We start from the raw sequence: 15731 nt of genomic DNA on the forward strand, positions 1-15731 counted from the left end.
GCTGAATTATTTTCAAGTAATTTATAAAACTTTTTGAAGAAAGCTGAAACATGAACTGCTAATGAAATTTTGTACAGGTACTATATGAAAATCCGAAGTGAACGAAAAAGTCTTGTCTTGCTTTTACAGTTCTCTTCTTTGAAAGTGTAGGATATTACCCTTACAATGCCACCATCCAAAATTCAATCAATAGTAATTTCGTGCTTTAACGGAATGCAAGAAGAAAAAAAATGCAATAAAATACTACAATACAAGTTAACGAGGTACGTAATGTACCAATGAATGTACAAGAATTCTGACATTAATCTGTACAACTCGCGAACCTAGACAGTGCGTTTTCCTGACCCTTGATCATTTATCAGGTAGCTGCCTGACAGCGACAACTACGGACCGTTGGCCCTGCCTTCTACATGAGTGACCGCAGGCCAAGCGTTTCTTAACTAATGGACTGCGGCGAGTGAAGTTTGTAGAGTTCAGCGATATTTCCGAAGGGATAAGGTTATAACCGGGGAGCGGTGGGACAGGAATTAAAAGATCGATGTCAGCCTACTCAGATATTCATCCATGTCCCCAAAATCCCATCGGAGAATATTTTACAGGAGGGTTGCTCAATCTTAATCAATAAACATCTACAGCTACTAAAGATTTGTGACATTCAAAATTTTCGATGCATGCATCATGTAACGATATATGGCATTTAAAATATTTAACAGATAAGATTGATGCATTTAAATAGCTTGCTTGATTTTACATGATAACATTTGAAATTACTGTGAGTATTTTAACTGCGACAGTTGCCTTAAGACGATCCTCCTAGAACCTAGTCATTATTTCTGAAAACATAAACATATATTGATATTCAATATGACATTTCTAAGCGAAGCACCTCTACAGAAGACCAAAATCGTCTGTAATCATGCGTCATCGCCTTAGAGAGTATTAACAATACATAGAAAAAATATACATGCTTTTTACACATCAGACTTTATGTATAAAATGCCATCAAGATACTGTAAATTAGCTTGTTATAAAAACAAACTATTAAAAAACAGCGCTCTTTGAGCCAAATAAACTACGTTAGATTTTATTTATAACTGTTAGTGATAATCTTTTGTAACTAGCTAAAAGTAACACTGATTTTACAATTAAAAAACTCTAATTGGAACACATTAGCTATGCGATCCCCGTTTCTGAAAACAACTTCTCTGCTGATTCTTTCGAAATAGGTAGTATTTCTATAAAATGAAATCCAGTTTAACGTTGATGTTTAGCTAATTTCCTACGTCATATATTTATTGGATGGATTCATAGCTGGTCAAAGCTGTTATACATTAACACTATGTAACTCGAGGTACTTGTTTCTTTTTATTCACACCTACTAGATTTTTAAATGTAAGCTTTTAACGTTTTACAAAATACCTCCTTTTTACTCAAAATTATTTAAGAAAAAGCTTGAGCATAAATTTGCTAGCTGAAGGAATATCCAGGTGCAGATCTCTCCGTTTCTACAACAATCTGCTGTTTTTAATCTGCCTGCGCATCCTTGACCCTCCAAAATCTTCGCATTATAGAGCACTTATTTTGTAGACGCTTTCAAAGCTGGAAACATGAAAAGCCGTCTGCGTCAAGTCTTGGATTAGAGTCACAAATTTTTTAGTTGTTAACTGGACGTGCAAACCACTTGCATGGCAAGAGCATGCACTGCGGATTAGTTTCTCTATATTCAGTGTAACGACTAAATATTCATTATACAAATCACAACTCCTATGTGTATTTGTAATATTTATGTAATATGTTTTGCATGAATACTAGTACTGTTTGGAATTAAAATTACATCTTTTAATCCGAGAATCTTGCGCTGAAACTGTAATGGAGTGAAAAGGCGATGCAGGGATGTACTGTCTAACCATACTAGCGAAAGCAGTTTGGCTGAGAGAAAAGATGGGTCAGTTTAATTGAAGGGGTATGGGTGAAAAGCGTGGGTATTTTTTCCTATCGGGGGTCATAGCGGTTGTAACAGCTTTGATATCGTTATTAATCTCTCGTGTATTTGAAATAGTTGAATAATAAATAATTTACAGGTTACTGGCAATATTTGAAACGCAGGCTCGAGAGCCGCATGCATTTTCTCGCACGAAGCATGTAATTATTTTTTTTAATAAGTTTGTATACCTTTTCTTCTCTTGTTTGTATGTCGCCATTTTTAGTGTAAAATAAAAGTTATTGCTGTGTTCTATACATGTATAAAATATATAAAATGTATAAAGCGCAGACAAACATTTTCTGTTGCGCAGCAATCGAAAGATAGAGCCTAAAATGGAAGAACCATTTAAATCTAACCGAGTTACTGCACTCCCCCCTACATCACTGATGGATATGCCCACTTCCGCCCCAAACCGGATGTTTGCATAAATCTGGACTACGTGGTCGGACTTTTATACTGGGTATGCCCAGTTCCCAAATTGTGTTGCAGATACAACGTGTTGTAGACAGATTGTTACGTGAAGTTTGTCTGGACTTACGGTGTATGGCAGATTCATGCTCTATCCGAAAATTGTATAATTATCATTGAAATAACTTAGCCTAAGTGATGCTAATCATGCAATGAAACAGTAAATACTAAGATCCGTTTTACATAATTTAAGCATAAATACAAATTATTAGAGGAAAAGATGGGAACACATATTGGACTCCTTAACATTTGGAAACGAATGACATGCTAAGTAATAGCAAAAACAGACAAAGTTAATTGACTTAAAACAACTTCCTGCTATTCAGAAGTTCTTTCTGCTATTCAGCATTACGACCTTCCATTAGCCATAAATATATTTTTATTTAGTTGGATTAATGAAACTTAAGTGGCAGTTTATTTGAAGCTGATGAAAGAAATAATGTTCAATTGCTGAAAATGCATTTGTCAGAATAAAATTCACGTTCACGTCAAAACTTGATTTCTCATTGATTCACTCAAAATGCATTGTTTCACTTTTCATTCGAGTCTGTTGTTGCCATTCAGCAAAAGTTAAGATCCTACAGATTTAATCTGTCTGTCATTGATATTAAAAATCTAAGCTATTTAAAATCAATAGATGCAATCACGAAGGATATTATTTGCTCTTACTTTTTTATTTTACTGATTTAAAAAAAATTCATTTAATTCGTGATACATCTAGTTAAAAGCACTAAATATATTTTTAGAATTATGTTATATATTTCTTCATTTTTAAAATATAAAGAAGGTATAAGTGTTCCCACGTTAATCTAAATGCATATTCATCTATTATCCTAATTCTATAAAGTTTCGCTATTCCACTGGAACCATACCTCTTAATAATCTCTACTGATAATTCATATTAAACTTTAAAAGAGCCGTTATGGGTTAAAATCTAAACCCCTTTTAGGTTTATTTAATACTGCTTTAATAGTTATCAAAATTTGCTTACATCAGTAGCATTGTCTGATTCAAAATATTCACAATTTTTTTCAGCACGATTATTAATAACATGAAGAAAATGTGTGTCATTGTACGAAATATTCTAAAAATACAATTTCATTATGTCTGGTATTACATTCTGAAAAATTCTCTAACTACGAATAATATTCTGAAGAAATTATTTTATCCCAGAGAGAAGAATTTCTGTATAGATATGAATAAATTTTTCCGGTATCCTCTGTAGAACTTCACACCTTTTGATATTCTTAAGGATATTTTTCACTACGAACAGTGATAATATTTTGAGAAAATTCAACTATAGACAAAGCAATCTGAGGAATATTTTGGGAGACTATTTTTAACCTTAAAAATTAACTTTATTTAGAGTAAAATATTATAAGAGCGTAAAACATTTCGTCTTTAGACAAACCTACATCAGAGAATGTCCCATCCTAAACATTTTATAACTAATAAGAAAATGACTAAATAATAAACTGAAATTCATACAAGAAATTAAGTAATAACTTTTAAAAAAGAAGAATTGGTTTATAAAATTATCTTAAAAAATATTCAACGAATCAGCTGTCTTATAAGTCTATCAAAATGGGTTATATTTTTTTAATTTATTCATTACGAAAACATAAATTTTTATTAAAACTGCGTTCTGTTGAAACCATTTTTGTCCTAAATTAAATGCGAAAGAAAGTTTCAATTAAAAACACGTCAAATCAAACATTTGATACGAATGTAGTATGGGTAGAAATTTGTTTTCACCCCGCGTTAAGTGTCTGGGCTGGAAAACCCGTTTAACAGGTAACTGTGAATTGCTTTTCGGGGTCAAAAATAATTTGTAGAAGTCAAACGGATCCTAAAATTTCCCGAATCTTTGAAATCAGCGTAATAAGAAAAAGGAAAAGAAAAGTATTTAATATTAATTAAAATTTTAATTTAAAATTTTCTTTTAATCGAAAACGAATGCAACAGTAGTTCATCAGTAGTTCAACAGTAGATGAACAGTACTTCATCTAGAAGATAAATGCAATTATATTCGCGAAACAGTGTTTGTATATCATAGCACAAATCGCTAGACGCATTCGTCTTTTGTTAATAATAGTCCTGTTTAGACTTTCTATGTCCAAATTTAGTAAGACCACTTGAGAATTAGTTTGCAAAATTTCGAGAAAGGGCACCCCATATAAATGTCCTACAAAATATTTTTAGGTGGCATTCTGAAACAGTACAACATCCCAGACTGTCAGGAGAATCCAGGTCTCACATAAATTGTGAAGTGTTTTCACTGGACGTGCACAAAACTTATTAACTTATTTTCTACAATTTTAAGTAAACACTTTAACGGTCTTTGATACAGGATCCTAACGATTAGGATAAAAAAATTGCGAAGATTTCTGTTTCTTAAACGCTTAATGAATCTCTTTCTACATTCTTGGGATGCAAGTATTTGAAATGTGCGAGCTCTGATTATTTAAATCCAAATTGTTAATGAGAAATGTGGTAAGCAATAATTCTATGTCTTTAATGATCTTTGCCGAGAAGGGACAAACTGCCCCTCTTCGGTCCTTTAAATACAACTCGCATCGCAACAAATTGCGGGTTTTATTTTTGAAACTTCATTCCAGATTGAAACAGAATCTATGTTACACCACACATTTTCAACAATCATTCATTTCTCCTTTCTTAGTTATATTATGCCAATTTTAAACAACTTTAAGCTATTTAAAGTTCCAGCTGCTTATACAAAGATGCTAATACGATTTTTAGAACTTGTAAGAGCCAGCAGCACAAATACATTATTATTCTCAGGCCGCTTTCATGGCGTATCTAAAATTTATTCAATGACAGTAGGTATATATTTAATTATAAATATCTCTAAAAATGAAAAATGTATCTGAAGATCCAGATACGGGATCTGGACAATATCCGAATAGTCAGTGAAAGGCGTCCTGATGTCCGGACCCTGCTCTCACCTGTCACCTGAAGATCCATTTTTATTTAATTAATTAACTAAATAATTTTGTTAGCATTTAATTTGGTCCTTAAATTAGTTGCTTAGGAAAAATAAATTACATTACTTTATAAGGTATTTCTCCCGCCTCCTTAGCGTACCATCGTGGTGTGGTGGTCTGCATGCTGGGCGCGTATTCCAGAGGTCCCTGGTTTGATTCCCGGAGAAGGCGTTGCTCATTTTTCATTACTCCAGCTTCCAAAAACTCTTAATGTCTCTACTGTGGCGCCCCAATTAAAAAAAAACCTAATATCTCTACACCTTTTTCTGTAAAACCTGTTTAGTTGATAATTTGTTTTAAATGGTTTTCCTGCACTGCATTGCAGCTTTAACCGACTCATTTACTCTAGAATTAAGACCAAAAAAAAAAAAAAACCCACTAATTTTGAATTTTTAAATGATTTTTTGCAGGTAAAATAGCTGGTGTACTCCATCTTTCTCAGTTAACATCTATTTAACTCAGTTGGTAGTTATAATCCGAATTACAGAAAAAATTTATAAACCAAATGAAAATGCTTGATTTTCTGCGTGACGAAAAGATGGTACATCAGAATTTTCAGTACAAGAAAAAATTTTAAATATGTGTATCGTAGTAGCAGACTTTCATAAACACAATACAAGAGAGACAAAAAAACTATTCATATTTATTGCAAATAGACCATATAATAGGAATAAGTAACTAATATCATTTAAATTACTCAGAAATATTTCTTTCCATTTAAAATGTGTTTTTCTTTTCTTAAACTGTTATAAGCATCTAATTTCGACTCACAATAAATCTATTTTGTGGCTGTTCAGTTTTCCTGACCTAACTTGCAGTTATTATGCACATGAAAATGGACCACTTATGATAAGCACTCATGTCAAATCTCTTTTAACCGGAATCGGAGTAACTGGGTTGCGAATTAGCTAGATTTTCACTGAAAAAAACCTTAAGTTCATTTATTGCGGAACGAATGAAAAAATACTATGAAAGCAAAATTTCTATGGAAAATACGAAAAGGTGAAGAAAATGCGTAGACTAACACAAGCCAGAGCAGATACGGTCTCGGTATTTATGAATTTTTCTTATCCACAATTATACGTAATTTGTTTCTACATAATTTAGAAAGTATATAATTGTCAAATCAGCCTTTAAAAATAAATTAAGTTTGCAACCATCAATCCATTTGTTTCCAAGCCACATTATCAAAATATAAGAGTACTATAAACAAAACATTTTTCTTGTTGTTTTAAACTTTATTCTTATTTTTGAATGTTGATTTAATTTACAAATGCAAATGAACGTTTTCTCCAAACTAAATATAGGTAAAACAAATATAGGTAAATTGTTAACAGATTCTATCTGTTTTCAGTATTTTTTAAAGCTCAAAATGCGCTGCTAGTCTCGACATGGAATGTTCACCCTTTCACTATATGGGTATTACTTTTCAAATTGTTTCCATCAAATAATATCGCCTTGTACTATTTCTAAAGAAATTAAATAACGAAGAATCTGCATGTATATATGTATGTTCTTCGCACTGTGAAAACGCGACGGTACCTAGAGCCATTCACGTTTGAACAACGTAGTCCTCCATTCGTACATGTGCCCCTGGAAACCAGAATTCTGAATTTCGAATTTGTTTCATTAATTATTTCGCACATATACTTTTAATGAATTTTTGACAAACAAACTCAACGATTTGAAAGGGAGCAGTGGCAACACTGTACGGAATAAAACATTTTTATCTCCAGCGCGTGAGAATGAAAATTCTAAAGATATGCTGTTTATAATATTTTGTGTTTTTGCTGTTGAACTGAATTGCGGCGTAAATGCGAAGAACGGGATATTTAATAAATAAAGTCAACGCATAAAATTTAATAAAAAAGAATTACAAAAAATTTTTGCAAGCCATCTTATTAGGAAAACTGAATACTGATATACTAAACTGAGAAAATACTGAAAACAATATATAAATGTGTGGCGATATTTAACAATACATATGGAATTCTAAACGCATGCTGTTTTTAAAAGTTTTGTGATTTTACTGTTGAATTGTATATAGCGTAAGTACGAAGAAAACGATGCTTAATAATAAAGCTAAAACGACAAAAAAAATTGGTTATAGGAGTGAATGCTATAACCGACTGGTAGGCTGAGGGCTCAGAGAGAATGTAAAAAATCACAACACATCCTTTCGGGCGACCGTTAAAATATGAAACTTTTCACGTTTTTCTTTTTTCTTTGCGTATGTTCTCCTAACATTAAGGTATGCTTATCATTTGGCGCTTTGACAAAGCACATTGATTTCCATTTATTATAACCCTTCTCCAGCAATCACAAGTTCTCAGCTGCGCAATCACCCTTACGGATAAAATATGGTTCTTTACTTTTGTGATAAAATCCGAACGAAAAAAGTATTGCAAATTCTGCTATTTTTAAATTAAATTTATTTTTTTTTTGTCAGCAGTGTTATGGATAAAGTTCAAGATGATTTATCTGTGAGACGAGTTTCAACAATGAATAATATTCATATTCAGATGGAGAACAATGACAATAATACTTTTCCAGTTATTTAACACATACCATCATTTTCGTGATCTAATTATTTATAATTCATTTTAAACTCATTTCTGAACTTTTGTATAAGCTTCAATCGTAAAACGTTTGCTGCATCATTTTGGCTTATACTCAGTAATATGGTATAATAAATATCTTGAGTAAAACAAACTGTATCAAATGGTATGAGTGTATCAATATCATATGATGTAAACTAGCACACGTTACTCACTTTCTCAAAGCGTATGTAACACGTAAAAAATTTATAAATTGGCTGACGAATTTACTTTTACCAAATAGCCTACCTTCTGAAACTAAACGCTAGTCAGCATCAGTTCCACGTCTTTTTATTTAAATAAACGTGTTTTTTTCTGTGATATTTATTGCTTTTTAATGGAATTCATTGTTTTGAATTTCTAAATAGCTAAGCCCGTTCTAGGGGAAGTTAAGACCATTTCTTTTATAGAAGAGATTCCAAAAACCTTTTAGTAAAACTGCAGTATTGCTCGAAACAATATAATCAGACTGCTTTATTTACTTGTGAATTTAAGCAACACCTATGTAATACTCCAAACTACATATTTTATATCTGTCTGTAGTGTTCAATGGACTCAACCTTTAACAAAATACTTAGGTTATAAGGTATTTTTCCCACTTTCCTAGCGTGCCTTCGTGGTGTAGTGGTTCTGCAGGCTGGGCCGGTATTCCAGAGGTCCGTGGTTCGATTCCCGGCGAAGGCGGTTGCTAATTTTTCATCTTGCTGCTTCCAAAAAATCCTAATGTCTCTATAAGGTATATAATATGTGATATGTAAAGCGTTGTTCCCCATTACCTTTGCAGTATGTGTAATAGAAACCTTTAACCAGAACATGCGGTCGACCGCGGATTAGAACATGTAAATGGAGTTTGCAATTGACCATATAAATAATGGATATTCTAAAGTGCCAAACAGCCTCTTTTGTCAATTTTTGCTCTTTTTTATATTCTCATCTGCTCTAAATCCCACGACGGTGTCAGGGTAGTCCCTAATCTCTTATATGATGATAATAAATCCTTCGGGAACACTCGACTGACCCTGTTGAGAAAGTAGATCCCAGATTTTCTCCACAGATAACAGACATTTGCTTTCAAAGTTACTTCTTCCTGAACGTGTTTGGGGGTTGGCAAGAGGGGAGAGCGAGATAAGTAGAGACTTTATCTGTCCATATGGTTTCCTGTCACTCTCAATAGAGCGAAGTACCCGTCTTCTGTCAACCTCGACTTGAAGAGGTGATGAAGGTTATAAAGCTTTTGCGTGCATTTCTCCTTTGGCAGGTGTTTCAACTTCTCTGAGCTTAAAGGATCTGGAGTGGCGCAAAACATAAGAAAGATTTTGTTGCAAAGAAGAGCATTCTTGAAAAGTTCCCGTATTTCTGAAACTATCATTCATTCTTCAATCATTGGTTCCTTATGAAAGAAAAGTAATATTTGATGCATTAAGAATGAAATTAGTTAATAAATATACTAGTCCTTTCTTCACTTTAAAAATACATTTGGGGACGGGAAATGAATAAGTTGAGACTCCCAACAATAACCTGAGAACCTCAAACTTTTTCCCTATTTTCATAAACAAAATACAGTGACAAACACACTCATACACATATTTTACGAAAACATTATATCAACATCATTTACTCACTTACTTTTTGGAATTATCAAATACGTTTTACAGTTTCAAACACTTACTTTCAAAACATAACTAATAAAAATAAGCATAAACATAGATAAATATAAATTGCGAATGATAATAAAACCGATTTTCTATTTACAATTATTATTCCGTTGTACTCGTAAATATATGCTATGAATATTTAAAAAGTATTGCAAGCAGAATTAATTCAATTAAAGTATTTTTGCGGAAACTTAAAATGATAAAAATTTAAAAATATCCTGTTGAGAAAAATGTGAATATCTGTTCCACTTCATGTTTATTGGCTTGATGCTGTGATAGAAAGATTAAAGGTATGAATCCTTGAACCATTAATTTCGATATTATCAATTAGATTTGTTGCATCTTCCACTGAATACTAGTATTTTGAGCTGGGTTAGAATATGGGCGACTGGACTGGCTGCATGACAATTTTTTTTGTCGTTTTTTGCAAGTGTAATGTACGATTTATTTTATTATTATTATTCCGCTACGAAGCAATCCAAATAATTCAGTTCAGTTCATCTCCATCGGTGCTAAGTTTGCTGCTTAGTAAAATATTAAATGCTAAATAAAGTTTGTTTTGTTAATGGTAGATATCATAGGCGTTTTGTTTCCTCTATTGCTACTCAGCAAGCAACATCAAACAGAAGAAACATAAAGCATTTCTACCATCATTCTATAAACCATTCTCACGATCACTGCTAATTACTTGTAGAATGTATCAGTAAATGTCTTCAAATTGCTTTATTACTCGCAATATTGGAGTTGGCTGAAGTTATGAAAAAGGAAAAACAAAATCACCTACTCCAGTCATAGAATTCTATTAAATGATGTTTGTAGAGACCGTCAGACATTTTAGTTTGGAACAATAGACTTGAAAAATGTGCAGTGTCCTCACCGGAACTCGAACTCAGGACCTTTTGATGCTAGCCGAATGTGCTTTCCAGTTACACACAAAGGCATGAGGTGAAGACAGAAGAAACATCTTGTATTCTTCTCCATTTAAAAGGTAACTGAGAAGGCTGGAGCCAAATCGCCCAAACCCTGGTGGTGACGAATAATCGTTCACCACCTTTTTCTTGGTTCGTAAGCCACTTGTAGAGAATATTACTCACTTTATTTTGAAGCAGGAGAAGTGGAAAATGTTCATAGCCCTTGCTAGGATTCAAACTTCAAATCTTCTGATGCTAAGAGTAGTTGAATGTGCTTTCTAATTACACTACCGTTGCAAGCAGTAAGGAGGAAGAAAATGCCTTACGGATTTTGAGTAATTTGAACTCTACTAACCACTTCTGAGTGTTTTTAACTGAAAACATGCCTGATTAAGGGTTATCAGAAACAACTTTGCATTAAATTAGTTGAGATGAAATGGGTTCTGATATATTTGTCACTCTCATTATTCCTACAATTAGAAATGTTTGTAAAGGTAATGCTGGATACTTCAGAGATACCCAAGCCATGTTTTGAGTACAGGCGGTGGTGTTACTTAGGGAGCATATTTTCGAAGGGCGCAAAATTACTTTTTCTTATAAGTTACAAATAAACAAACGTAAACTCACTGTGAAATATTAATATGTTAAATTTATACACGGGCATAATCATGGCGTCAAAAGATATTAGAGCTGGACTATTTCAAATACCTGCTCACCACTTCCATAGTCAAGATGATATTTCAATAAGAAAATTACAACTTTTTCAGCGACAATTTGACGTTACGTGTGCAAAATCTTCTGGTTTCATAGTACCCTACGAGTTTTGAGTAAGTCAATAACTTTTCAGATCTGTCTTTATAGGGTTTCTCACATAAAATATTAAACTTCGATCTTAGAATTACAAAGTGTCATAATAATAAATATAAAATTTAAAAAAATGAAATAGCTTAGCATTTTGTATCTGTATAAATATTTTTTAACATTTTCCCATACTTTAATAACCCAATTTTTTAAATCAATCAATCTCAACAGGAATTCAGCTGCCGCTTTTATATCTTAATTTGCTGCTTCTTCTGTAATCTGTATGTTATGAAAATTATTTCGATGTTTAAATTTGTTAAACCATCCTCGACTTGCTACGAAAGTTTCAGTTGTGTCACCTGTTTCAGTCTGAATGTGATTAAAAATTCTTCTCGCTTTTCCTATTATGATAGCTTAGCTTAGTGACGAATTGCTTTCAATTTCGTCATCAATCCATATAGAACTTTTTTTTCCATCTCCTCTATCTTATTATTTCTAGAACGAGTTATTTGTGGTTGCAGAGGTCTTTGCAGTTGTAGTTGCTGATGACACTATATTTTCTTTATTCTTAAGAATTGTCTTTATTGTTGAAGTAGACAAGTTCAGTGCAACATCAATCTGACATTGATGTTAACCACTAACTAATCTTCTAAGCACTAGTATTTTAGTTTCTGGCGAAATGCTTTTTCTTGTCACTTTATTTTCGCGTTTCTTATTATCAACCATATTAAAAACTAAAAATTATAACATTTATCTCTATTTCAATCATTACATTACATAAATTGTATTACAATAACAGCAACAAATGTTTTAAATAATAAAAATACGTTTGTGTAACACTACAGAGAAGATGTTGTGCAGGTAAATTACTTTCGATTTGGGGGTACACAATGCTGGGCGCAATTTTCAGAAAATCCCACTATTCCAATAAAAAAGCTAACGAAACAGCGCTAAAGCGGGGCCTTACTGTACATTCACGAAGCTTTAACATTATTTAATTTCCTTAAATGCAATACAGGACGATAATATTTGCTGACAACAATTTTGAAAGTGATACCGCCGTTTACAGTGATTCGACACAAAATGCTGTTTCGAGACTAATAGCCCTTCTGGGATAACGCACTTTTGGCATAAAAAATCTACTCTGCGAAAACGCAATAAAACGAGATGTTATATTATAAAACGTAATTAAACAAGTTTAATTAATATGCATAAATGACTGATTTAGGATTTTGAGTAAGAAGGTGATTATATCATAAGTGAAATACTTTTAAATTTTCTTGTTATAATAATTTTAAATACTTTATTAACATAGCATGAACATTAGTTTTTAAACTAGACTTTGATATTTTTAAATTTTCTTGTTATAATAATTTTAAATACTTTATTAACATAGCATGAACATTACTTTTTGAACTAGACTTTGGCAATGTATTATGCATTTAAAATCTATCTTTGTTAATCCTTAAAAATAATTTTTAATCCATGAAAAAATATAGGCCTTCATGGGGAAATATTTACGGACAACTCTTTATTTGTTATAAAGAAATCTACTTTACCAAAGGGTTCCAAATAATAATCAGAAAGTACTATATTATCTTCAGTTGGATCATATGTGCCCATACCTTGGTTTAAGAAACGATTTATTAACTATTTTCCTTTTTAATTTACAGATATGTAGAGATAATTTTTAACCTTGTTTTCTACTTAGTCTTTAGAAGTTTTTTCCTCTTTTTCCCTGTTTGATCTGATAAAGTTAGAACATATTTTTTTCCTTACCTTAATGCATTTCCATTACTATCACAAGGTTTAAAAATAAATGTTAAATGAGTGAATTTATCGCATTTAAGCATCGTTTCGCTTTTTACCAGGATCTTAAAACGTCGAAAAATTACAGTTTTTTTTTTTTTTTTTTTTTTTTTTTTTCTCTCTTTTTAACAATGCTTTTAAAATGAAGCAGGATAAAATATTCTCGAAGCTTTAGTTGATTACATAGTGACCGATAAGGTCGTTTTCTCATTAGGAGAGCATCGTTAAAGCTAAGTCTTAAACGTCCCACAAAACGCCATATTTACGTGACGACACATCATTTGTTACACTGCTGGATTCAAAATGGCGGAAGATTCTAATCTTCGGCAGCGCCCTCTATCAGAGGGAAAGCGAGCTTCATTATTCTTTGCTTGGACTTACTTCACTTTTTTCTTTATTATTATAACGTCTTAGAAAAGGAGGCTTTTTATTATCTTTACCGAAAGGAAATGTACTTCGCAGCTGTTTTGATGATGGAGTGCTAAGCCAGTACATGATTGGCTGAGAAGAAAATGGCGATATATTTCTTTTCCGTGTAACAGAGATAATATGAAGTTAAAAATGATCATTTCTTCTATGATTATTGCTCATTACGCCACTCCGCTGCAGTTTAGAAACTTAATAATTGCATTATTTGAAAAGAGAAATTATTTTGCTTCGATGGACTTTACATTTCAAATATTCACTTTTAAGTGATAAGAACGAACGCAGCGATCATTTCCAGTTATCGCATGCTGCAGTTCGCTTCTGCAAACTAATATTGCTTATTTGAAAGGGTCGAAAATGCTCATCAGAATATGCAAAAATAAAAATGATGTTTTGTGATTGTGTGCTTTTTTTTTACTAAGCAAATATAGATACTTACAGTTTTAAAATATTCGCCAAGAGAAAAATTTATGATGAAGCATACGTACTGTAATAAAAGCTTTCAAATATGATAATAATAAATTTCGCACTTATTAGTCCAAAAGGGCTGTTAGTCTTGCAACGCGATTTTGCGTCTAATCACTATAAATACGTAGTTTCACTTTTCATTCAAGTCTGTTGCCATTTGTCAAAATGTAACATATTTATTTTCAAACTGAATCTGTCAGTTGTAGATTAACAAATTAAGCTATTTGAAAGAAATAAATGCGCTTCTTAGAATATTCATGACATAGTTTTGAATCGGATTGATTTAAACAGGATCCATCAAATTAAAAATATTGAATATTTCCATAGAATGACGTTATAAACTTTTAGCCCAAAGGGCGCTAGCCCAGAAGTGCTATTAATTTCGATTTGGTATTTTGCGTCGAAACTGAATCTCTTTTTAAATTGTTACCACCAAATAATATCGCCCTGTATTAGATTAAAATAAATCAAATAATAAAGACTCTGCATAAATTAATGTATGTTTCTCGTATTGTGATAAAACAACAGTACCTAGAATCATCACATTTTGTACGCCTCCACCCGCATATGTGCATCTGAAAGCCCAAATGTGGAATTTGGAACTTATTTTATTGTTTATTTCATATTTTGCTTTATCATTGTGTTTCATTTATGAGTTTTTGATTAAGAAACTCAACTATTCCAAAGCGAAGAATGGCGAAACTGTGCGAAAAAAAAATTTATATCCAGCCCTCGAGACTGTGTATCAGAAATTCTAAAAATATTCCCTTTTAAAATTATTTTGCGATATTGCTGTTGAATTTAATTTTATGTTAAGTGCAAAGCCCATGATATATAATAAGTAAAGGTAACACAAAAAACGTTACAAAAAGCCATCCTGGCGCAAACTGAAAAAAAATGCGCCAATAAATTTTCAAATTTCTCCGTAAATTTTGCACCAAATTTTACAAAATTTAATATTTAAGCATAATTTGAGTCGTAGAATCGAAATATGGAAAACAAATGGCATGCCATTTCGAAAAAGTCTGATTAAGTGCTATATATAAATCTAATATATATTCTAAGCCGTGCTTTCGAGACATGAAAAACGCAATTTAAATTTCGTCAATCGGCGCAGTAGAATGGGAGATACAGAACTGTCGCATTTTTTTTTTTTTTAAATTTTGCGCAGTGTATGTATGCATGTATGTGTGTGTATTCGTACAAACACACATATGTACACATGCATATAAACAAGCGTATATACATATATACATTTCTGAATCCGGTCCCAATAAAAGAAAAGTAACGAAATATGTATGCCTACACTTAATACTGTATCGGGAATTCTAAGCGTATGTAGCTATCCTGCTTTTAAACTTTTTGTGATTTTGCTGTTAATTTATGCATGGTATAAATGCGAAGAAAACAATACTTAATAATAAAGATAAAAAGACCAAAAATGTATGGTTAAACAGGAATGAATGCAACAACAGTCTAGTAGACTGCGAGCTGAAAGAGAGCGTAAAATTACCTTAACCAACCCTTTTGACCGACTGTTAAAATGTGAAACATTTCAGACTTTTTGTTCATGTACAAACTGGCTTCCAAGAATTTTGGATATCTAC

This window comes from Stegodyphus dumicola, chromosome 8, assembly GCF_044657685.1.
Source record: "Stegodyphus dumicola isolate Sdum_Otavi_A_Nest chromosome 8, ASM4465768v1".
Classification (NCBI taxonomy): domain Eukaryota; kingdom Metazoa; phylum Arthropoda; class Arachnida; order Araneae; family Eresidae; genus Stegodyphus; species Stegodyphus dumicola.